At 37.2% G+C, this 26,563-nt stretch overlaps 2 long non-coding RNA genes across 3 annotated transcripts in view; one reads left to right on the top strand and one right to left on the bottom strand.

Annotated features, from left to right (window-relative positions):
- LOC135578223 (uncharacterized) overlaps window positions 1-19,428 on the bottom strand; it is a 61,142-nt gene extending 41,714 nt beyond the window's left edge. The window contains exon 1 of the long non-coding RNA XR_010469598.1: window positions 19,358-19,428. This is a non-coding gene — a long non-coding RNA (uncharacterized LOC135578223). The remainder of the gene's footprint in view (window positions 1-19,357) is intronic.
- Window positions 7,995-26,563, top strand: part of LOC135578222 (uncharacterized) — a 74,663-nt gene continuing 56,094 nt past the window's right edge. For both annotated transcript variants that reach the window (XR_010469597.1, XR_010469596.1), the window contains exons 1-2: window positions 7,995-8,220; window positions 16,261-16,339. This is a non-coding gene — a long non-coding RNA (uncharacterized LOC135578222). The remainder of the gene's footprint in view (window positions 8,221-16,260; window positions 16,340-26,563) is intronic.

The raw sequence follows: 26,563 nt of genomic DNA, 5'->3' as shown, positions 1-26,563 counted from the left end.
ATACTTGAAGCACAGTAATAGCTACACAAATAAAATTGAGTCTTACTATCTTATATATACAAATACATGGTATAGCTGAATATGATATGAACTAGAAAAAAAAAATAATTATGCTGTCTATATCCAAGCTATGTATTTTTTTTCCTGCCATCTACTTTTTGCTCCACAACTATACAAAACTGTTTCAGCTTCTTATCTGAGATCCAGGTAGGGCAAAGACAGTAGAAGATATTAGATCCATATGGCATTAATGAGGGCATGGGCAGTTTAATTTTGTTTGTTCTTCACTGGCACAGGATCCTCCTCATAAAAATACCTTTATCAGCAAACACATGCTGATTTAGAACATCTCATATCTTCTCTAGTCTTAAAGTACTGTCTTATACGAAAAAGAATGTCTTCAAGCCTAAGACATTCAAACTCACTGTGGGTCTTTAATACTTAAGATGTAGGCACAATAAATGGAACTGCTTGCTGAGCTGTTTAGGATGTATAAAAATGATATCTTTGAATGTTTGTATTTGTATGGTGATTGTTCCAATATGTAAGAAAGGGAAAGAGGAAGAACAGTCTGATGCAATGAATTTTTTAATTTGTGTTTTTTAACAGAAACTACCTGGTTGTTACATTCATTTTTGTACTTTTAGTACAATTTGCTGAAGTGGAAAATATATAAAATTAAAACACTGATTGAATAACAGGTAGTCAAAGCAAATTTCTTTTCCTAAGCATGTTGTGGATCTTAAATAATGAAGACAACACATGCAGTGCAATACAAATAAATAATTCTTCAGGGCATTTCATCATGTCAAAAGTTGTGGTTAAAGTGAAGGCAAACAAGTACAGAAATGTGTGCTCTAAACATGAGAATGACTGTGCTGCACCTCTTTCTCTCTATCCTGCTTCCCAAGGATTTTTAAGAAATTGGAATCAACCACTGTACTACACTCTGGTCTGCCAGAGAAGCTTCCTTCAATATGACATTTAGAAGGCAAACATTGTATTATGTGATTTGTAACTTCAGACAGGATTTGCTAAACTATATTTTTCTCTAAATATTAGTAAATCAAAACTGTAAATAAGCTTAAAGCTTTGGATACTTAAAGGTGAACTGGAATTTACTTTAGATGATTGGTTTTGATACACAGATGACTTACACATGCAATATTATTATTTTTCTTTTAAAATAAATTAGAACAGGTTTAGAGATAACTTTAAAGGTCACCTGCTAATTATCTACCCTGAACATCTTCAAATGATGTGACATATTTCAGAGTGCAGCACCGGCTCCAAGAGTGGTTATTAGAGTCAGTGAACTTTATAATCAAAAGGATGGCAAATGGTAAAGCCTTACCTGGAAAAAATGAGCAACATTGACTACTCAGGTTAATTATTATCTTCTTTTATACAAAGCTGACTGCTTTGTTTATGCATCATGTTATTCTTTCACCTTTTTCTTTATATTTTTCCGTTTTTGGGGAGGGATATACATATGACTAGCATGAACAATAATGCCGCTCACTAGTCCAGTCAGTTTAACACCAGTAAGAGGAGCCACTTGGCAATGACAACATATTCCAGATTCGACATGACCGTGCACCTAAAACAATTTTTGTTTCTCTGAGGCTCTGAATTCAAAGCATTTCTTTTCTTTTCTTTTCTTTTCTTTTCTTTTCTTTCTGTTAGTTTTTTGTGGTTTTTTGTTTGTTTGGTTTGTTTGTTTGTTTGTTTGTTTTTGGCTGATTGGTTGTTTGGTTTTGGTTTTGTTCGGTTGGTTGTGGTTTTTTTTTGTTGTTTGTTTGTTTGTTTGTTTGTTTTGTGTTATTTTTCTGAGATTGCTTAGAAAACAGGGTTTTTTTTTCCCCCACTTGTGTTTTAAACTACCTGACCAGATTTGAATTAAGCCATTTGCAGAAATGGATGTAGAGATCTAAAAATCCAATTATAACATGCATTCATCCTGCAACCAAAATACATGAGTTGTGCAGGCACATTTTGGCCAACTGTGAAGTGCTGGTCTACAACACATATAAGGACAACTTTGGGCATTACATAGGCAAAAAAAAAAAAATATATATATATAGAGAGAATACTGTTTTGCATACAATTTTGAAAATATTAATGTTTTTCCAGAACCCAATTTAAGTGTTGGTAGCTGAGCACCAAAAGGCAGGCATGCAAAATTACTAGTAATTTCTAAAAATCTGACTTTAGCCACCTTAATGTATCCAGTTAAACATACACTTCATCACAAGGCCTTTTTTACACTTTCAGTATAATTTCAAAATTCCTCATCAATTTGTTCTATGCCCTTTATATCATATCACTTTATCTCCTCCTTCCCACTTCAAGACTGAAGTAAAATAGCATGTTTCCTTACAAAATAAGCTTTCTTTTGAGTCATCTGAATAATTACGTGGAAACTTATTGTGTTTTGAGGATGATTCATAATAAATAGTTCTATATTAATAATTTTGGGGAAAAACAAAACAAACCAAATCAAAACTATGCCTAAATTATGCTGCTGAGACCCAACCTTGTTTTGGAGACAGTTCAGACCTTCAGTTTTCAGAACAAGGAACTGAGTCAGGAGGCAAACTGTGGATATCATAATGTCTCACCGGACAGGTCTGTGTGTCCCTGCATGGTGGCTGACCACTCTGTGGCCTGGAACATGAACCTACAGCCCTGTGCTTTGAGCAGCTGTACAGAACCAAACACTGCATTAGGAAAGGTGGAAATCTTACTGTCTCATTCACATGCTGTGCAAAAACACATGGCTAAAAATTAATTATGCACTTACCAATCATATATGTAGGGGATAAAGAGAAGTAGTCAACTTTTCCTTTGCAAGTAATCTGCAATAATAGTGCATTTTAAAAGATATGTCATCTTGTAAATGAACTTCATGAATTAGCTTAATGATCTATATTTTTAAAGGAGAAGAAACTGGAAATGCAGTGTGATGCTGTGAGGCATCTAAAATGACTAATGTGTCTATGGCTATGCTCTGTGTCTCTTAGTCTGGAAGTTGAACTTCATTCTTGAAGTTAGACAGTTCTCATGTTATGAAATATATTTTGTTCTATGATTAAAATCTACAGGCCTGATATTATTTTCCTCGAATGATTCATGGAAAAGTCATTAGTTTACCTGAATGTTAACAAAAGGGGGGGATAAAAATTTGTCCAGAGATATTTTAACTTAAAAATTGAAGATACTTTTGGGTCAATTCTGTCTTTTCATAATGACTACATATTTGTGTAATTAACCTTTCTCTGTTTGTGCTTCTTAAAGTTGTATTTCAAATTCTACTTTTGAGTGACTTGGTGCAGCAGTTCCATTCATGTTGTCTGATAGACTGCAAGAGAAAGGACATTAGAAATTCAGCTTACCAGACACGTTTCTTACCTTTTTATGGCAAAACTGACTGTAGTGTAGTTTTCTTTGATTCCCTTTAGTTACTGAAGATTTCAATATCCTAAATTTATCTTCATCTACAGGTGACATTTTCATATAAACCAGAAATGTGTGCCCGTTGGAGAAAAACATTAGGATCTATTACTACCATTTCTATGTGTTATCTTTCTAGATATCTGATGTTTTCTGAGTGGTATTTATGCTGTATTTGCACAGGACAATGTAAGAAGCTCCATAAAACCCCTGAATTATGTGTCTGTGGTATCAAAACTATCAGCTAAATCTATCCACTTACTCTGATTGAAGAACCTAATTCTGAAATCTAGTGGTATAATGCTTAATACATTGCTCTTACTAAGGTGCATTATACAGCTGTCTATTTTTTTGGTTTTTGGTTTTTTTTTTTTTTTTTTTTTTTTTTTTTTTTTTTTTCATTCTCAGTAGTGTGATTACAAATTAAAGTTCCATCCTAAATATATTTCTGTTGTTCCCATCCTGTCAGCTTTTTGTAGTCTAGTTCTCTACTATCTGCATGCATAGACTCATGAAAGCAGCTTTAAGTTCTCTCCTCTCTTTTTTTTCTTTCTGCTGAGTTAGTCTAAAGGGCTTCAGTGCAACAATGAACTCCCTCCTTACAATGCATGGTATACCTGAAGAACATTATCTATGACATTGCAAAGCTTCTTCAACAGAATTACAGACAAAGCCTCCTGCCTGACTAATTTCCATCCATATAATCATTTGTGCCTGTGCAGCCATAGCACAGGTATGAGTATTTAGCTGTTCAGGTGTTATTTAGGAAGCTGATATCACTTCCTTTAGTGCATGTGGATGTGAGGAAAGACACAGGTTTTTTTTTTTTTCCCCCACAGAATCCCAGAATCACCATTATGGCCTATACTCCTAATTTAAACCTACATCTATGTTTTGTATCTGTATACATATGTGAACCACAGAGTGCCAGGCAGTGTTCAAGACGGTGAAGAGCTCAGTGCATCTCCTCCAGCTAAGGTCACAAGTTTTCTGGCTTTCAGTCAGTAAAGGACTAGTCTCCAAAAAGCCATATGTTCAAGGTGCAATCTCCCTACTGAAGCTCTGGGTCAGAAATTGGCTCCTAGCCTATCAAGTTGTAGATTTCTTTCTAATAAGTTATTTGAGAAAAGGAGAGGCAAAGAATATTTTCCCATTGGATAAGAGATAGTTCTTTTCAATGATCATTGCTATAAATCCCACTAATTAGATTGTCCCAGCAATAGGTCATAGGTAGTACATCTATTTCACTTCCCCTTCCTCCCAATTCCAGAAGGAAATTTAATTTTATTTCTGCTAACAATTAAATCAAAACAAAAAGATCTCCAAATCTATCTTATCTACAGTCTCTCCTTCCCTATTCTTCTGACACAGTTCTGCAGATCAGCATGTAAACAGTGTGTCATATCGAGAAAGCGCAAACATCACTTGCAGCACTCTTGTCTGGGCCAGATTGCTGAGTACAGACAGTCACTGGTGAAATGAAGGCTGCAAGAGCTTGTACTAGTGGGAGTTGTAGCACTGTGCCTTATCTGCTACTCATGAATAACACCTGCACCCACCCACTTTTAAGGAAATTATATAGTTCAAAATTCTAATAAAACCTGCTAAGTGCTTTATGAGGCACTGGGATATTTTTAGTTTCATGTGATGAAGCATGTCCTGAAATAACCTAGTGCAATATCAGATGAGTTAGTACAGTCACAGCCCACATGGAAAGATGACTTTACAAATTTTGAAAATCATGGAAGTTATTCAATCAGTTCTGGGCAGCTTACTGGATAAATTGGGTGTCAAATCAGGGTGATCACCGGCTATCTGATAGCCTAATACTTAGATGCTTTTTGAAGCTGAGAAAACAGGCTGTTTCTATTAAAAAGATCATTTGGGGAGGGGCAAAAAAATCTCTGATATAATCTATTTCTGTTTTTTACATGGGTGTTAGGGGTTCTACTACTTATGTGGAGACCGGAGGTGAAACAGGGTTCACTTTTCTTCTGATCCAGTTTCTTGCTACTGAGTCAAATGGGAGGTGCAGTTTAAAATTATCATGAGGGGAAACCTCCTGGACAGTGGCCAAACATTCTGTCTTCACATTGCTCAAAGTCTGTGCCAGCTAGTTTGGAATTTAAACTCTGATCTCCTGCCCGGTGGCACAATGAATTGCCACAAGACTGTCTGTCTGGCTTCAATTAAAATCTTTCAAATCTTTTGCACTTTTTATAGACTTAAAATGTTCTTGTGTCCTTTGCAACCACTTCACCCCCATCCCCACCAATCTCCATTCATTTTGCTTGTCAAGCAGCCCAACACCAAATATGCTGTTTTTCTTTGACCTATATTGCAATGCAAAGCTACATGATTCTTTAATTCACTGCCAAATAAAGCTGTTGTTATCTCTGGATGGATAAAGGGAACTAGGCCAAATGGTGATAAAGTCTCAGGGATGAAATGAGATTAAACCAGTTCTACCTCACCTTATTATTTGTTAATTATATGTGCGCTGGTCAGCGGAGCTCACTGTCTGTCTAATCATATGTCTAAAGGTCAATTAAAACGGGTTGATGTCTGCAAATTACTATCTAGTGTAAAGTATTAACTGGCATAAGGGTTATGACTGTCCTTTTCTCTCTCTTTGTCTTTTCAAGACATTTTCAGGGCATGATACATAACGTATAAAATCACAGTGTGCTTTTCAAACGCAAGAGGTTTTCTCCCTCTCCTTTTATTTTCTTTAAAATTCAAAATGACTTGGCAATCATAATTCTAATGCAGATCTCCAACCAGGTCAAAGAACTACTTCTTGTTTCTTTTCTAATTAACACTTGGCAATATTGTTAAGGAAAGCATTACTCAGGGAGCTGGAGTCACATTAGCACCAAAAACCTCTCCAGGGCATCAAGCAATGCTGAGAAGCTTCCATGGAAGCCTTTCTAAAACAGTTGCTCACTTTACATCTTTGCTGTCACTGCATAAACACAAATCCCTCTATAAAATGGTTGACTTAAAACTAAACTCAGTAGGCAAATTTGTTTGGCTTGTTGAGGGAGAAGGAAAGGGAGAGCTGAAGTTTAGTAACTTGGCCTCTGCTAATTGAAAATACATGCAACAAAGAAAGCTGCTGCTGAGGCAGAGGTGTAACCATGAAAAATGCTGCTGTTTTCAGACTGCTTCAGCATATCCTAGCAAACCAAGAGCTATGACTCCTGGCTTCTTTTCCCTCTTGGCCTCAGCTGCTCTTTCATAGACATCATGGCACCAGAATAAAACAAGTGCAAGTGACCAGGTCCTCTCACTGTCTTGTCCAAGCAGCTCCTCTGGAGGCAGCATATGCTGCTCAGCAGGTGAGAGGAGGATTTGCAGCCTCACAGATCCCCTGCTGTGAAAACACCCACCTTGCCAGCCTGCCCTACCATTTCAAAGGAGGGACTAAACTAAAAACGGTGGGAAGAGGTCTAGTACACAGAGGCCATGAATAAAGAGGTATAAGAGGGCAGGGCATAAGGTAGGAATGCAGGAGCGCAAGAGAGAAAAGCAATATAGACAGAAGAGAAGGCTGTCAGAAAAATATTTCTCACTGCAATGTCCTCTAGCTGAAACAGGTGTGAAAGAGGCTCATGGGAAAACAGAATCAAAGCATTAAAATGGACAGTTTTATGCGTAACTGGTCTTTTGGATTTCAAATGGTTCACAGGTCAGGAGCAAGAAGTGGAGTACTTACATTCAAAACGAGAGCATACACAATCTGAAAGATAGAAACCTGAATAAATGCCAGAGTTTCAGGCAGTGTAATTTCTCTGAGACAGGACACATATGGAATAAGTTGTCATCAAAGCAAGGAGCATTAGCAGATGTCTAGACATCTTTATGAAAAGAGAGGCACTGTCGGGTATAGCATGACACAGCAGGGTGATGAGATTGCTTTTAAAAGTGGACTGTCTCTTTTTTATTTTTTTTCTAGAAGAATAGCTCCCTGAATCTTTGCAGGAGCAGGCTGACATTCCTCTGGAAACCTAACTGCTGTAACACATATAAATGACTATTTCAAATTGCTCAGAGATAGTTCAGTCAGAACTGTTCATGCAGAAATTTGAGTTCTTCTAGCAGACTCTGATTATATTCATATCAGGAAAAGCCATCAGAGCATCTTGTTTCAACCCAAATGTATTATCTGTCTTCAGTGTCACTCATTTCTGGATAGTGCATATTTTGTAGACAGGCACCCTTTACCATTAGGTACTGACATACCAGGATGTGAACTATGCATCCTTGGTACTCTGTTGTAGTAACTGATCGCCATAACTGTTTACACACATGTTTTAATTTCATATCAAATTTGCCTGGCTTCAGTTTCCAGCCTTCCACTACTTGATGAAGGAGCTGGCTTTGCTTTTACTTAATGTATTCATCTTCTGAAGATAACTTTATGCTGCACTCAAGTCGCCAGCTGCAACCAGCTGTCTGAGTGAGAGAACCCACATCCAGCTCTTCAGAGTCACTGCACCTCCCACTGTGGGGAAACACCCAAAATGCAAATTCTTCTGTACTTGCAAAATGGGTACACTTACCTAGGCTGGCTGGCTCAGTGTTGGTAACAGTGTGTCTCCACGGCACTAAAGTTTCACTTATTTAAAGCAAATTTGGGGCAGTGGCAAAAACTGACAGCTGGTGAAGTAACTATAGCAGAAAGGTGCATTTAGAGAGTAGCTTCATCACAACATCACAAACCTTTCAACCTGCAGTAGTGCTGAGGGAGACCTGACAGAGGAGGTAAGCCTATCTACAAGCTCATGTATGTACGGGAGATGGTAAACAAAGAGTTTTCTTCAGCTTTACATTTTTTTCTGTTTATTCTCCTGTTTCTTTTCGATCTACATGATTTTGTCAAAATATTAGTCCACTTTGGTTTTCAGTTTTATGCTTTACTGTCCATAAAATTTACATATGCATATACACAAATCAAAATACAAATAATAATAATGTCTCTTGCATTTTTTCCTTTAAGCATCAGGTAAATTAAGGCTTACCAGAAACACACAGAATTTTCTGAGTAGTTAACAAAATCTTATAAATAGTTTACTTGGAGGCCATTAACTAGCAGTGTATCTAAGAGGTCAATTCTGATACCAATACCACTCAACATCTTCATTAATAGTATGGATGATGGGGCAGAAGTGTACCCTCAGCAAGTTTGCTGGTGACACAAAATCGTCAGGAGTGGCTGATAGAACCAGAAGGTTGTGCTGCCATTCAGAGGGACCTCAACAGGCTGGAGAAGTAAACCCATGCACCAGTATGTGCCAGGTTTGACAGTTTAAGTAGCAGCTTTGCAGAAAAGGACCTGGGTGTCCTGGTGGACACAAAGTCAAACGTGTCAGCAATGTTCCCTCGTCACAGAGAAGACTAACAGTGTCCTTGGCTACACTAGGACAAATGTTGCCAGCAAGCCAAGAGGGGTGATCCTTGCTCTTTATTCAGCACTGATAAGAATTCTGTGTTTAGTTCTGGGCTCCTCAGTACAAGAGGAACAAGGACAGACTTGAGACAGTCCAGCGAAGCACCACAAAGGTGTTTATGAGACTAAGAGTATCTCTCCTGTGAGGAAAGGTTGTGAGAGCTGTAACTGTTTAGCCCAGAGAAGGCTCAGGGAAGAATAAAAACAGTACACTTTCCACTTTCAATGTATGAAAATACCTAAAGGGAGAGCATAAAGAAGACAGAGCCAGACTCCTTTCAGTGGTGCCTGGTGACAGGACAGGAGGCAATGGTCACACACCATTTTATAGCCACCTTTTGTACAATTGATCTTATCTAAGGGGGACAAATATGAGATAAAGCAAATGTAATATGTGAATTAGGCTCCGATATTTGGCAAGTGTTCAGTATTGCACAAGGAAGAAACAAAGCAACCTATCCTTGTTCTAAATTTAATTCAAAACAGCCTATGTAAAATGTGGATTAAAGATGCTGTTTGAAGGTCTGTTAATAAGTATTAGTGGTAAATGGCATTGTATTGAATGGGAGAAAGCAAATAATAGTATGGAAAGGAATCACTGCTAAGTCCTGTAGTAGTTAACATCTTTGTTAATGATCTGGAAACTGGATTAATGGAATGTTAATGAAACTCACAAATGAATATCTGTTGAGTTGTTTCAGAGAGAGATATATAAAATAATGGGATGGTATGGCATGGAAATGTAAGCTAGAAAGATAACAAACATTTAAGAAAATCATACTTTATCACAGAGAGAAAATAAGTGCATTTGTATACATATATACATGTTTATATACATAAAATGAAAAGGGAATATGAAGGAGTAATATCAAAAACCACTAAAGGAATGCAAACTACCTCAGGTATGAGGCGGAGCAACACAGACAACCATGGAGTTTCAGGCTTCCTAACTGTCAGTTGAAGAGTCTTAATTGTGCTTAATGTCACAATACATGGGCTTCTCAAAATCTCCAGAACATTCAAGCATATGATATCTCTGTAAGGAAAATATTTTAAAGATAATCATTTGAATACACTTATATTTTTATCTTGCAGATAGGAAATCAGATACAGGAAGATTATTAACTAGAACCAATAAAGGACTTTCCTATAACAGTAGTAACTATGTTAAAAGTGATAGTCGGCCTGAAATGAATATAATGAATTAATTCAAGGCATCAGCTCTGCTTCGTACCCTGGCTCTCTTCCAAGCTGCACTAACTTAATAGTATGAACATTTTCTCTAGCAAGAAAACCAAGCTTCTATCACCTCTGTGTAGACAGAACTTCCTAACTGAGAGCTTTAACTAGTACTAAAACTGGTTTTTCCACAACTACAGGAGGGACTTCAAACTTACTGGCCATAAAAATGACAGAGAAGAATGAGAACAAAGAAAGGTAGTGGGTTTGAATATAGGAAATACAACACACAAAATCTGTTTGATTCCAGAAGAAAATGTTCTCTATTACCAAGAGTAATGAAATAAAATATAATTCTAAATCCATTTAAGAGCTAGCTGTTACATTTATAACTGCTGTACCTCTTTAATCAAGAATCCTTGACAAAGGGATCGTCTTCCAAAACTGTAAATATATCAGTACTGACATAACAAGTCAGGATTATTTTTAAAGTTCCTGAGATCTTGATGACCTCCCTCTTCACCTACCAGAACTCTGCCTTTTGCTACACTGCTAATCTGGCTATAAGGCTCATAGACTTCAAATTACTATGTGTGACGAAAAACACTGTTTCAGTGTAGACCCACTTTACTGCTTCCAACTTATTCAGAAAATTCATGTACCTTTTTTGCATAAACAAGTTCTAGGCCGGATCAGAATGTTAGCTACCTGCGACACTGTAACTTTGGTGTGACCTTGTCCTCTGCCCTTTGAGCTGGCATGAAAGCATGAACTGGTTTTATTTCCACAGATTTGTATTCTGGTCACCAGGACCAAATCCAGATCAGATTCAAATTGTTTTGTTATCTAGTAATGTTTGTCCATTACTGATTGTTGAAGCATGACCTTAACATACTCTTGAAGTTTTTAAAAAATGTACATGTTAATTCCATCACTGGCTTTCTCTGGATACAGATTATTGGAGATTAATGATTCTTTCCTCCTCTTTTCTTCCTTTACTAGTTTATACCTGTGATGAATATTCCTGGAGAATAGAAATTATGTGAGCTTAAAGGTTCTTTCTCCTTTCTTCCTATTAAGCTTGTTACTTCATGTTCTTAGTTATTTCTTTATTTCTTTCTATTAGTTATACATATATTCTATAAATCTCATGATTTTTGCTAACAGCCTTCAGAGGTCTCCATAGATTAAATCAGCTGTGGTCTGAGATCCAAAATGTTAAAGTCTTCGGTACTGATGTACTCACTTACTCCAACACTTATATTTTGAAGAAAAGTACTCATTCTGCTGTAATTTTGTGGAGACCAGTGTTAATCTTTTCATCATCATAGCTGATGTTACAGCGTTCAAAGTCATAACACATTTGATAATGGGAAAACATTATCTACATCATTTTCAGTGTCAAAGAGAGTTCAGGAATTTGTCACAATGTGAAATATGGATTCAGAGATGCTTATGTGTGTCATTGTTGTAATTTCTGCTGTCCTGTGTGAATCTAGGTCTGAGGCTCTGAACTGCTCTCATGTCGCATAGTTCATAATTCCAGCAGTACTCTCCCACCTATGTCTGAATTGAATAGTGTTTATTTAAGGGGCTGGAGGAGTTCTTGGGCTCATATTAAACATGTGCCAGGCTGTTGGCTAGCAGCTCTTCAAGACAAGCAATTGCATCCGCTATTCAAGGTTACTTAGGGTTATTCAGTCCTCCTAACTTTAGCCATATAATTTACTTGTCTCTCAAAGTCAAACTCCTGCTCTGAATAGTCCCCTGGAGGAGCTTGTCTTTTTGCAGTAATTATATAGATTGAGGTGACTGGCCCCATACCTTAGTCATACTCAAAAAACTAAAGTTGAATGCTGTTAAGATCCCTTTATTGTGTTTCTCTTTTCCTGAGTAAGTGGTCAAACTTCTTGGCTGTTGTTATGAAAGGACATTTCTTTAAAAGAACTGTTGTAGATACTTACAAGAAGCAACATTCAGGACTGTGGATACCAGGTAGAATGTGGGTGTTGGTCTCTTCTCCCAAGTAGTAAGTGATAGGAGAAGACGAAATGGCCTCAAGTTATGCCAGGGGAGGTTTAGATTGGATATTAGGAAAATATTCTTCACAGAAAGAGTTGTCAGGCATTGGAACAGGCTGCCCAGGGAGGTGGTTGAGTCACATGGTCACCATCCCTGAAGGTGTTTAAAAGATGTTTAGACAAAGTTCTTAGGGACCTTGGTTTAGTGCTGGAGTTAGGTTAGGTTATGGTTGGACTCGATGATCCTGAGGGTGTCATCCAACTGAAATGATTCTGTGATTCTAAAAGGCCTTAAAATTGAGCCCTTTTGAATCCCACTAGTGACTGGCCAGTAGGCAAATGTTACTCCATTTACTACAAACTCTTTGAGCCTGACCCTTCAGCAAATTGTTTACTCATTGTAATGTGTACATGTCTAGTTCTATGCTGGCCATTTTTTCCAAGAGGATGGTATGAGAGACAGTATCAAAAGCCCACATCCACTGCCTTTCCTCCATCCACTAGGTGGGTAACATTGTTATGAACTGTTCTCAGTTAGTAAGGCACGACTTTCCCTTCATGAATCCATGTTGTCTTTGACTGATGACTGGGAGTATTTTTCAATAACTCCCATAACAGTCTCTATAATTTTACCAGGCACCAAAGTAAGACTGACAGACCTATAATTGCTAGGGTCTTCTTTCTTGCCCTTCTTGAAATCTGCAGTAATGTTTGCTAGCTTCCAGGTGACTGGGACCTTTCCAGATTCTCAATACCATTGATAAATAACAGAGATGTCTCACAATAACATCAGTCAAGTCTCTCAGTACCCTGAGATGAAACCTGTCAGGCTTCATAGACTGGTCTTAAATGCTTACACTAGGAATGGACACCTAAACAGCTTTGCAGATTTTGATTACTTTTACTAGCCATTAAAGCATTTCTTAAATAAATTTGTTACTCTTAAAAATATTTTATGGTGTTTAGTTTTAGGATATATGTGACAAACTTTCAGGAATATAAAAAAAATTTCAGAGCTTTGGCCTTCATCAGACTTTGAAACCAACATAATACAGATTGGTTTTGTTTGTTTGTTTGTTTGTTTGTTTGTTTGTTTTTCCCAAGGTTACACATTGGAGTCAAATGTGTCAACCCATGTGTATTAAAAGATCAGATTGATTATACAGGCAGGTTCCTTACTGTGCTTTTGTTGTTGCTGTTGAAGTCTTGGTAACAAGAGTGACAAAATTAAAGTTCTTCTTCAGCACCACATAAAAGAGGTAAATCACCTGGGAAAATAAGCTGTAGCTTATTACTCATCATTAATAACAATTGAAACACTGCCTTAGTTCCATTCAGGGTGTATAGTGGGAAAGTAGGAATGTTTGAGACAAGTTTAACTATAGAGTGAAGCAAAAGTGTCATGATGTAATCAGTCACATAAACTGATCTTATATGTAAATTCTAAATTGCCTTTTGTGGTTTTGGAATCCACTAATTGTTTTCAGGAACACCAGATAAGTGACTTGATAATTATGGCAGTTGCTATGTGTTTTGTGATTGTTTACAGAAGCCTCTACACATATCAAGTTGCCATCATCCTGGGTTCTATATAAATCAACATAATGCATGTTTCTTCTTTGTCACAATCCTTGTGGTATAGATTTAATTCTACTTTCATTCTACTGTCTTCAGAGAGCTCTTTAAACAAATATGCAGCTCATTAACAATACATTTAAACTAATTAATTTTATTTTGTGATCACCAGCATGCCCAAGGCTACAGAGGCAACACTAAGATAATGAATCAGAACTTTGGCCACTGCATTTACTCCTCTTCTGACTTGAGAACCCTCCTACACCAGAAGAGACTCAATTATTTGTCTTGGGAGAATGTATGCTTTGCAGCAATTTGTCATGGAGAGCACAGTTCTAAGTAGAACAAGCAATAATGAATCTGTCTGTCTGTCTGTCTGTCTGTCTATCTATCTATCTATCTCTCCTCTTTGCCTCCCTCCCTTATCACCCATGAACCCATCCAAGAGCATTGCTAAAAGGAAGGTAAAAAACTTGAAATAACTGTAGCAGAGGCTAATATGTCTGAAGTGACTAGTAGAAAAGATGTTTGCCAGATGGTACCTAGTCCTGTATATCTTCCTCATAAGTAAGATTCATAAGTAGATTGAGGTTTGGTCTATCTGAAAAACCTCTCTAGACTATTCTGTCAGAAAAGTCCAGGAAATGTCCCTTTTTCTCTGACAAGGAGCTTGCAGAGTACTCTATTAGCCTCATCTTTTCAATCTACAGCTTAATCTCAGTGGAGGACTCCCGACCAATTACTTTATGAAAGCAAGGTCTAATTCTTCCATCTAAGATTATAATTTAATTTCCATGTTTTTAAACTAACCACTTTTGAAAGTTTATACCATATTATTTTGTTTTGTAATTAAGATAAATTAACTTAATAAATGAAATATACAAATGGAATTTCCTTGTCAGGTTCAGGTCAAATAAACTATTTTGTAGTTTTGTGTTTTGCCAGAAGATGCAAAAAATTATATCCACATGAATTGTTTCCTCATCTAGTTTTCAATTTTAGCCTAGCAGAAAACTGTATTTTTTTCCTATTATTATAAGTCTGCCTTCCCTGCAGTGTTTAATAATGTTATAAGTATCTGAAGAGAAATTCTACTGTGGTATAAGTTAAATCCACCAGTGTACATTAATAAATATAAGCAGACAATAAAATCATTTAATTTATCCTTACTTTCAGTGGTGTAAATTAAAGTACTAAAAGAAATGCAAGACACACAAAAGTATCTGTGTTGTGCCTCCCAACTCAGCAATGCCTGACAATTGAGGATCCATAAAACTCTGGAAAGTCCTTGAACACATTCATAAATCTAAGATGCTTAAAGTCTCTAGATGCCATGAAAATAAGATACAGCCTTTGAGAATTTCTTAGCAGTGTTTTGTTTGCTTAAAAAGTCTCAGGGACCTTTTAAGATACTGTCAGAAGAGTCTGAGCCCAGATTCCTAACTGAAGATTTCTCAAACCTTTTTTTTTGTCTGGTTTTATTTCAGGGCACAAGCAGAAAGAAAGAAAAACAAAAACAAACAAACAAACAAAAAACAAAACAAAACAAAACAGCACCACCAAAATCAAAACAAAAACCGAAGCAAAAACAAGTAACTGAAGCTGAATCATCTGCTTCATTAAGATGACTCTGCATCATAGGCATTTGTTATTGTTTATACATTTCATACTAATAAATAAAGCCTATAAGGCTTATCAAAGGACCACATTGGTGTTGCAATATCAAACCAAGTGGGTGTGATACATTGAATTAGACCTGAACTTAACTCAAATTTGATCAATTTTTTTGCCTGCTTCCTATTTAGTTTTCTGACTGGCACCAATTTTCTGTTTTTCTTTGGTTCTGGTGTGAATGACACTCTGTAACATCTTTCCTCCTGTGTTACATGTCCATAATCTTTTAACAGCTCAGCTTGAGCTTGTACTATCACGTCTGCTCATGCTTAATCGCCTATACTGATCCATTTGAACTTGTTATCACAATAACTAGGCATTTCAGATGTATCTCAATGTTTAGATGTGACTTGCTGACTGCTCAGTTGTTTGTATGTGCTGATGTCATGCTCACTACCTTAAAACTATCATGAAGATTCAGAGTAGAAAGCTCATTTTTTAGAAAATGTCCTAGGTCCTAAGAAGGTGCAGTTTATGCAACATCCTCTGTATGCAGATGTCTGTTTGTGTCTCCTCTCCTCAACACCAAAAAAAGAAAATAAATCTCTTTAAATGCTAACTATCTTCAATAAATTTGTCAGAGGGGTAGGAATCTTGAACACAAAAGTATGCTCCCAAACATTGAGAAAATAGAGCTGAGTAAAGCAATCTGTACATTTCTTCCTAGAAAGAGAAAGGCTCAGCTCTCCATTTGTTACATGTGACTGAATACAAGGGTGGGAGAGAGACTCAGATTTTGTCCACTCAGGGGAAAATATCTCCAAACAGACCACTGCCAATCATGAGACATAAACCAGTAGGAAACTAGGCTTTATCCATTTTGGCAGACTCAAAATGACTTGTTCCTCTCATAGATTTAACTTCTCCAGCTGGACAAATTTAATTTCTTTTTCTTCTCTTTTGTAGGTCTTATGCTTTGATGAGGGCTTCTGGGATGAGACAAATTAAGGTTCATGCTATTTAGCTCAGCTACAACATCACAGTGGTAAGTCTCTACTGGTTTTGAACCTACCTATTCATGGCACTACCCTGTGCCAAAGAACCATGTGAGTCATCTGAAACGATCTCAGATATCTCTACATGATGCTACATTGTGTGGTCATTCAAGGATTTATCTATATCCACTACTTCATACCAGAATGTTCTCCTTAGAAGCCTTCCATTGGGATAGTTACATGTTGAGGCAAGCAGCACAGGCCTTCTCTGAGTTGGGATGGAAGGGGTTAACTGAGAGGACAAAACACTTGTCTTGTTTACCAATCTCATCCTGAAATGGCTGCATTGGAAGTAGAGATAAACATTTCTTTTTCTCCCTGGCCTACTAGTAGATACTTGGGAATACAGTTAAGAGTTTGAAATAAGTTCCTGTCATGCTGGAAGTTTGAATTAGCCAATTAAACACAGTTCATTAGTGATATTTGTAGCCCATGTTGTGCTAATTAAAACAAAATTATTTTTCCATTATTATTTGCATACTGTTGTACTTCAGTTATGCACTTGGAAGGATAATACTGCCTTGAGATGCCAGTTTTTTGGCATCACTCGGTGCTAATGAATGGAAAGACACACTATATTCTTAAGCTGTACTAGAGCTTCTTGTTCTTCTGTTTCAAATATTTCACAACTAATCAACTATGAAATAACAACTGCTTCAGAGCTTCTGTTAAAGAACTGCTTGTTTCTATAGTGACATGCAAAATCTACTTTATAAACTCATTCTCATGTTAAAAAATAAAGTCCCTGTAGACTTTCCAGATTGCAAATTAGTTGGAACTGGGAGAAAATACACTGAGGCACACTTAGAGGGGAAAACAAAATAACAGACCTAGGGGCATAGTGGCCAAGGAGGTGCCTCTAGGTCTCTAGATCAGTGTGATTTCCTGTTGTATTCTAAGGCCATGATCAAGGCAAGTTAGGTATTCCAGAAGTGACTGTGCCTATATAGGCACAGTAAACTTGGAGTATCCATGCTCATCTGGGTGCTTTGAGATTTAAGACACTACCAGATCAAAAAGAATTCAGGGATGAGAAAACTTCAGATAAAGAAAATATCAACAGAACTGACTTGTGAATACAGCTGTGAGGACTGATCCATTTGGTTTTCCAAGTCACAACAGCAGTGAAACATAATTATTAACTTATGTTAACCGAAAACATCTAGCCAAACTTTAAGCCTCTTCATAGTCTCAGATGGAAAAAAGCTGAAGAATTTCTTCAATAAAGACATGTGAGTAAAAAGTAAGTAAATTTGTACTACAGATTTACAAAGCTAGCAGCAAGGCGCTATATAGAGCAAGGCGCTAGCTGTATTTGTAAAGTTAATGATATTAAGGCTATCTTAAGAACTTTCAAGATTGTATCCTCTGAGTTGCATGAACTTTCTCAGTTGCTGCGAAGGTGGCTTTGAGGCATCATCTCCCATGACTACTGGTTAACTGGCAAATCTATTCAAAGTCTATTTTATCATTACCCTGTGGCATTAGAACTGTTTTATTCCATTTCCCTGCATAAATAAGTTAGCAACTAAGCAGGAGTATTTAGCCAGTGGTAAATGCTTTTACCAAAATCTTTTCACCACAAAATATTTGTGGAGGACAGAATGAAGAGGGTGGCTAAATTAAAAAAAAAGAAAAGTTGTAAAACATTCTTTAACTGGGCTAGTCATTGACATCCATAATAGCTCATTGAACCTAGTGGCATCCATAATTAAAGCTGACAGAAGCCTGGGCAAAATTGCTAATTGATGTAAATTCTAAGGTTATTTTTTATTTAAACTGGCCATTAAGGAATTTCCATGGTGTTATGGTTCATGGGCATTGATACATTGGGAAGTCTCAACGTTTTTCAAACTGCTGTCCTGGATCCGTGAAGGTCAGTAGCACAGAAATGTGTACGGTAACTTTATCCTGAAGATGATTCTTCTAGGCTTGGAAAACTAGTTTGTGGCCTGCTGCAGTGAGTGATACTCATCATCTGAGAAAATTGTGGTACCATACATCACAGAATCTAGGTTTCAATAAAGAAAAGTATGGGTCTCAATAAATGTCTCATATTGCTAATTGAGTGGCATCTAGATTATCCAGAATTGTTAAACTATGCACAGCAGGTGGTAAAACATAACAAAATCCCTAAGAATCATAAATATAGTTTATGAACTTGTTATTAAAACAAACCACAATATAGATTTTTAAAAATAGTACAAAGAAACTAAAATCACTACAATGAGTTAGATGAGGCTGTAAACCCCCTTAGAGAAATGAAACAGTACTTTTGTGAGAGGAGGGACCACACTACTTATTTATATCAGACAACAATATCGAGAGTTTCTGACCTTCTGAAACTCCATCATATTCCCCTAGGGTAGTTTCCACAGTCATCACTTGCATCAGCACTGCATTTGCGTGGCTTCTCAGTGAGTCAAAGTGGCAGAAAGCTGACTGTAGATAAATAAATCCCTTGTTTTTCACCTGAGTCAGTGAGTTGATCTGACTTAGTAGCAATGCAACAGCTCAAGAAGGGAGGAGGAACATTGTTTGTGTCAGCAGCCCAGTTTTATAACTAGTTAATCCAATTATGAAACACCCCCCTTGAAGTACATTTTCTTTCCTCTCTCTTCTTGAAATTACTGTGGCAGCCCGTAGGTCTTTTCCATTTTTAACCTTTCACCCCCTTGTAAGAGTAAGACTTTCAGATTCCTGTTTCCCATCAGCTGTATACAAAAATTCAGACTCAAGGGTCTATAAATCCTGTCTCTTTTAAAAGCACTTGGATGTGTCATTATTGAGACAAAATCTATAATCAGTTTTCATAATCATTTACAGTTAATCATGGTTTTGCATGACAGTCATATCCAATTTTAGGTAGTTCTAACAACCTGTGGAAAAAAAAACAACATTATTTTACACAACTGAATTTCAAAAGTGCATTTAGTGTAATTGCAGAGAAAATGTGTGAAAACCTTTAGAAAACAAATGCCAGAGCTCCTCCTTCTAGTCCACCTTACCTTTTTCTCACTTGAGAACTGCATTTGTCTGTCATACTCGTAATCTCCAACCAAAACACCATCCTTTCCCCTTCCTTAGCAAGACTAATTATTTAAGAGGTGTATTCTTAAGGAGGAGTCAGGAAGATGCCTATGATTAACACAGACTGAGATCACATATTGAAGGATATATTTTCATCTCTTTGATCAAAGCAAATGGTATAATGAGAGAATCAGACCTTGTTTTTCTCACTGAAAGGGAGAATACAGAAGGACAACACTGTTGATGTTAAGATGTTCTAAGGGAAGTGTGATGCGGCAGGGAGTAGAGGTGTTTATAACTGGTTGTTCAGAGAAGTGGATTCAAAGGTCTATTACATGTAAGGTGTCAGGTGTCATAGAATCATAGAACATCCTGAGTTGGAAGGGACCCACAAGGATTATTGAGTCCAACTGCTGAACCCCACGTTTCACACCATGTGTCCGAGGGTGTTGTCCAGTCTCTTCTTGAACACTGTCAGGCTTGGGGCCGTGACACCTTCCTGAGGAACCTGTTCCAGTACTCCACCACCCTCTGGGTGAAGAGCCTTTTCCTAATGTCTTAGGAAATAACATCCTAATTTCCTAATAACTTAGGAGATATTTGAGGTGGGGTTATATGAAATATAGCACAGGGATCTTCAGCTCTGCTTTCAGCAGTCTGCTATTCCTCTTTCCTTATATGGTCTCTAGACCTCAACGATGAGTGGATTTGTTATGAAAACAGTAAAAAAAAAAAAAAAATCCCTTTTCTTACTCCCTGGGAAAAAAAACCCCAAAACATATAGATGTTATATTATTGAGTCAATTTGGCTAAGCAAAAAATAGAGCCAGTAAAGAAGATGAAAGAAGAGGAGGAGCAGGACCTTTTCTTTTGGTAGTGATTGACTTTGCTGTCTTGTGTAACTTCACCGTTAGGAATTTTTTACATAAAGTGTTTCCTTCCTTGGCAAGACTATGTTAAGATATCATTCTGCTCTACAAGAGACAACCACATTCAGCTGTATAAAGACCTAGAAGATGTGGGCTGATTTATCTGCTTGGTTTTGGCATTTTTTTTGAGAGGTACGTTAAAGTCAAGAGTAAATTAATGATTTTGGCCCATAAACACCTAGAGCAACACGAGTTGTTCTGTGCCAAACTGTGTCAAAATGTTGATCTGTGCACGACCACTCTGGTGTCAAGGAGGGCAGGGAAGAGCTTTAGTAGTGAAGAAATTTGCTGCCTAAGTATGCTACTAAGTGCATCTGAGGAACTAAACACTGTCAAACCTATCTAAAAAGTACTGCAATGTCCATTGTTGTGTTGAATTTTTGCAGAAATGCTCCTTTACTTTAGTGATGTGCCTTTGCATATTTCTTCCTTCTGCAACTTTCCTTTAACAATATTCCCCTTTGGCAGAAAGGAATATTTAAAAAAAATCTTTGTGGATGACACTCCTTTACACACTTACACTCTCTGTACTGTCCAACTATTTCTTTACCATCCAACCCACAAAGGCCAATTCACACAAGTCTCCTATTACTTATCCTGCAGAAAAAGAGTAGCGATGCTGTTTGTAAAACAGATGTCCTTTCTTACACGTGTAAACAAAAAACCCCTCACCCCACCATGTGATTTAAGATACCGCTCCTTAATTATCAGCTGTTTTTTAGGGACTGCCCTACTCATCCTTCTTCTGTTCTGCCACCAGGATAACTGCTATCTTCAACCAGGGTCCTGTGTATACTCTACTCATTGTTAGCCATTTGTAAAAAAAGCCCATTGGACTTGTTTATGGTGTTCATGAGGGGAATTTGATCCTCTTGACTAATCATCTTTGATCCAAAATAACATTTCCTTGTAACGTTTGGTAACCTGGAAAAGCAGAGTATAAAGAAGTGAGGGACGAAACTCACTGTTTTACTGACTCTGGTCTAAGTGTTAGCTCATAAATAGTTTTTCTGATTGAAAGGTTTGCAGAGCCTGTGAAAAACCATGGTGATTTACATTTGTATTGTCAACTGGTATAAACCAAAATGCCAGCTTTGAGAGAATAAAATTTCCACTGTCACACCATAGTATTTTCAGTGATGTTTTGGGGGTCTTTCAGTGTGTAATACAGCTAGTGAATGAGCTGTAAAAATATCTATTATACATTTTGGACAAAAAATTATGATAGTAGTTCAAAATTATAGGGTAAGAGTTGTTGGATAATCTATCACTGGTAAACTAACAGCGATTTTTTCCAAAAGGTTTCTCACCCATCAACTCCTGATTAAGCTAGATTTTCCTAAGTGCTAAGATTCTATTTAGGCATCTAAATGAGGTACGAAAATTTCACAAGTAGTCTCTTTGCTAGCTGCGGGATGCTGAGCACTGTGGAATAGATGACCTCTTTATAAGGTCTTTGCATGGAAACAGGGGTTTTTAGAAAACTGTGAATTAAGTGGTAAAAACTCATTTTCATGAACTCATCTGTAATATTGTCTCCAGTTATATCTAGTTAATGTATTCCTAAGAGTGTCTCCTAAACTAATAATCTTGAGTCATAATAATAGGGCCGACCTATCAATACATCATCAATTTTCTAGAAACAAAGACTCCAGTCTACAGACGTAACTCAAGCAATAAAATCTGTTAATGATTTAATTTTAAATGTCAAAAATTCCATTTCAAGTGTCCCTGTATAAACATTAAAAATAAAGTGGTACAAATCAGTGTCTGTGGTAAGAAATGCATAATGAAGTGCTACATGAGTGGTAGGAAGGAAATTAAAGTACAGATGATATGTGTGTTGCAACAGCAAACAACGTGTCAGATCCATGTCAGGGGAAGACCTGGAAATAAAGCAATTCCTATACCAATTTCTTGGTTTCCATAAAAAGGAACTGCAGTGCAGACAGTATATCCCAAGAGGTAAATTTTGCAACAGCCAGAGAGTCTCAGAATGATATACACAGGAATAACATAATCTGTAACCCAATAGTCCGTCATCTTCTTCTCTATAACTATGTATAAAGGTATTGAAGTCCTTGATGGGAATACGACTTTTTGAACTTTCTTCTCTGTAAGGATCTGAAAAATGAATGTCCTGCATAAACACAGGATACTTTGTTTTATCAGGCTGCTGGATTTGACAGAGGGCTCCTCATACTGTATGTTTAAATGAAATATAAAATGAGTGATTTCACATTTATCTCCTGTTTCCATGAGATATTATGGGATCGGGTAAATGAGTGCAGGTTCCCGTCTCATGTTCTGAATCACTTCCATAGTTTGCACTCTTGGCTGAGGAAAGATGAAATTATGTATGACATGCAAACGAGATATGCTTTATAGGTAAAAATGGCATGTGATTGTTGTGTCAACACACACACACTTTAGTCAAAGCAAACCATTTTTAAGATATGTGTTGAGGCTACATATGCCACATAAGGAGTGCCATGACTAAAATTTACTAGAACATTTCTCTAATAACACTTATGTTGGAATTAAAAATGGTAAAAACACTGATATGCCAGAAAAGCTGGCACCATAATCAGATTTTAGAGGAGTTAGGAGAAAAAGGTAATGGATACCCTGAAAACTCCAGTCCAGTGAAGCCTGCGATAGTGGAAATTGCACTGATGTCAGTCTAGGGAAAAATCAAAGGGCACATCTGCATGGGACACTGTAGGCAGACAAAACCTCATTTTATGCAGGCACTGAGCCAGCAGGACCTGGGAAGTGTGACATCGATCTAAAAATCATGTAGCCATTTTACTGCAGCAACACAAGCACGTACCTCTTGATCTTCTCTGGGTATATTATTTTTAGGACCAGCAATACACTGATGCTGCAATGGCCCTTGTCAGGTGGACTTTTTCAACTATCTTTATCTGTGTTAGCATCCACCATGCAGACTCAGATAAAGCCTAATTGGACATGTTTTTTGTTACTAGGCTAAAAGTCAGATGGGACAGGGCAAAACCACAGGAGAACCTGAATCTAGCCCTCAGTTTGGGTACATGAGAGTAACAATATCACATCAAAAGGTATGCAGGAAGACCACTAGGTGAAGAGATATGTACAGTCTAACTGGTGGGATTACATACTTGAGATGCAATTTTCACCTCTGTAGGCAAATCTCTTGAATTTGAACTAAAAAGAACTTCAAATATGAATGACAATTAAGCATATGACCATTTTCACTTGACACACCAGAAATTACTGTTTTTACCAGTGCTCAAAATTATATAAACAGTTATTTTCAGTCTCTTGGGGCCAGGGCAGAAAGCTCAGTTTGACTAGGGGGAAAGTAAACCAAGATTTTTCTTCTGGTGTTTTGTAAGAAATTGGATGGACAGATAGATAGATAGAGAGATATAGATATAGATATAGATATAGATACAGATATAGTTTTATATGGTAGCTTGCCTGCCATATTTTAATATTTTGTGCATGGTGCTAGGAGTTTGTGACATAATGAAAAAATGCAAATAATTTATTTGAACAAATTCATTGTATTAGTTATTCACAATGAATAATTGACCATCTCTGCCAACAATATTCACTCTCTCCTTTCTCCTGCCCTTGGTCCATGTCATGTTAGATACTAAAGTGAACAGTTAATAGAAATGCAGCAGATGCTGGCACTTCTGGGATCCTGTTTTGGAAGTGCATATTTTTTAAAAATTCATACAAGCTTAGAAAGAGAGGAAATTGGAAAGATGGGGAGAATAATATGATAAGAACAAGGAAAGAAATGAGAGAATATGCAGCTACACTTGCTGTAATCCTCCCTTTAAATAAATACTCATACTTTTATCAAATCATTATGTAAACCCGGACTGTATGCAAATCTGCATTAGTGCAATTGATATGAATCATCTAGCTGAGTAATAAAAGAAAGCTATTAATCATTTAATTCCAATTTTCAGCCTCTAGTGACTGCAATTGTAACTATCCTCAGCTGGAATCCTCAACTAAACACAGATGTTGAGAAACCAAACATTGCTCAGGAGGTTACTTTTAGCAAGTGATCTGTCATTGCCTAATACATATATTCATTTATAAGAAAATCTGCTACCAGATGTGTTCGTAAGTATGGCAAGTTCTCCCTCCTGATGATTGTGCAGATGTTTTCTCTGAGGTAGGTAGCTCCAATTCTCCTTCCTTCCTTTCTTACACTGCTTATGGTAAGAGTTCTGTGCAGAATGTAACCCAGTGTGTCACTTATTCCTTTAAAAAATATTGGATGTTAATCTCGATCCTAGAGACAAAGAACAGAAAACAGTATGTACTTACATACAGCAGTTTACACTATGTAGGTATTGAAACTCAACCTAGTGGAGTTGTAACACCTGTATCTCTACTGAGGGCAAAAGGGAAGAACCTTAGCTGCTGGCATGTTGCTTGAAATAAAGGTCAATCTCCCTTTCAAAATAAGACTGATGCAACAGACAGACCAGTTTGTGGACTCATCTTGTTTTCCTGGTCTTAATTACATACCTATGCAGCATACCTACACAAAACCTTTTACTTCTCTAAGACTGAAGTGTCAGCAAAACCAGAAAGGTGCAGTGTTGCCTGACACTCCAATGTGTATCACCAAAAGTAACCCAAGGCAAGATTATTTTTCACGAAATTGTCCCCAGAAAAAGCCGTATGAATGACAAAAAGAAACCTAGTCATTTTCCTGCAGTATTTAAACTGCTCCTCATGGTCAAGCCAGGAAACAATGGACTTCCCTATCTGAAGGAATGAACTGTAAAATTGGGGTTGTCATTTTATTGGCTTTTGAATGAAAAAAACTCATAACTTTTAATGTTCCCTCTATCAGATACCTGAGATGTCCAGTCCAGCGTTAACAAACATTGTGCTAACAAACATACAGGATTTTCAGCTATATCTTTCAACTTTTGAGATGAAATGTTAACAGAAAGTGCGTCATTTCACCACAGTGAAAAGCTAGACTGGTTTTACCTGTTCTTGCAAAGAAGCAACCTTAACCAGTCATAGGTTTACTTGGGAGGGAGAACAGTGTTGAAGGAAAGAGGGAGAGAGGAACATAAACACAAGCGGCTACTGCGCACGTTTCTGCCTCACAGTCCCATCACACTGCTTTCTGCCCCTTTCTCAGGTCACAAGAGCATCTGGCCCTGCCTGAACACAGGGTAGTTTTTCAGTCTATTCACAATGAAGGACACTGAGGCTAAAGAGTATTTTTAATGATTGTGTAGATTTACTGTCGCTTGTTTCATTGTCAATCTGGCAAAGTCACAAGTAGTTAAAGGCCCTTTCCAGGGAATCAGGGCATAAGTGCACTAACTCCCCAGAAAGAAAGAACTGAAATTCTCCCTACTGTATTCTTAAACTATAAGGTCATTGTGTAAAAGCAGCCACATTTCCTTCCCTTGAGCTTTGAATAAAACTGGAGGCCCTCAAGATATTCGGACTCTGCCCCTTCAGGAATTTATTAAATATATCCTAAGAACAGGGTCCTCAGCATGAATAAGTATGGAAAATCATTCTGTTCATCCTACATGTGAAATATATACAAAGCTGTTTACATCTGATAAAAGTGAAGAAGGAGGTTAGTTGCTTAGAGAATATACTCATGAAAGCTAGGATATTTATGGATTTTCACTGTCTAGAGGTTTTGAGAAAGAATTTGAGGATAGCACTGATAAACTTAATTGCTGAAATCATGTGAACCTGTCCCTTGGTCTCTTCAAGGAAATTCCTTTAAGTCCTTTTCAGTCTGACCCAGAAACAGGTTTTAATCTTTATTGGCATATGACTGTTAAGAACTGGGTTTTTTTTTTCAATTCAGTTGTGCAAGCACTGTTTGATGAACAATATATTTGCCAGATTTTGCCCATATTTGTCAAATAAATTATTCAACAAATCATTTTCCCTTTGTTTGATCAGCTATAACAGCCTTTCTAACTCTTCTGCAATCAAGATACCTTTTAAATAAATAAGTATGCTTGCCTCCAGAGACTTCAGGAGTCGAACAGCTGTTTTCCATCACCATGGTAAAAGCCTTGGGCGTGATTCTGGATGAATACTATTATTCTGTGTGTAGGGAGAACCTAGGAAACATTTTGTAATCCAGTTACGCAAGAATATTTGGAAAAATGAGTTCCAAATTGGCCTTTGTTGGAAAAGTGGCCAGATCAGGAACCCTGGTTTCATATGAAGCAGGTAGGTACCACCAAGTGT

The sequence above is a fragment of the Columba livia genome, chromosome 1 (assembly GCF_036013475.1).
Source record: "Columba livia isolate bColLiv1 breed racing homer chromosome 1, bColLiv1.pat.W.v2, whole genome shotgun sequence".
Classification (NCBI taxonomy): Eukaryota; Metazoa; Chordata; class Aves; order Columbiformes; family Columbidae; genus Columba; species Columba livia.
The sequence above is the reverse complement of the archived record's forward strand: the minus strand, read 5'-3'. Positions and strand labels throughout refer to the sequence as shown.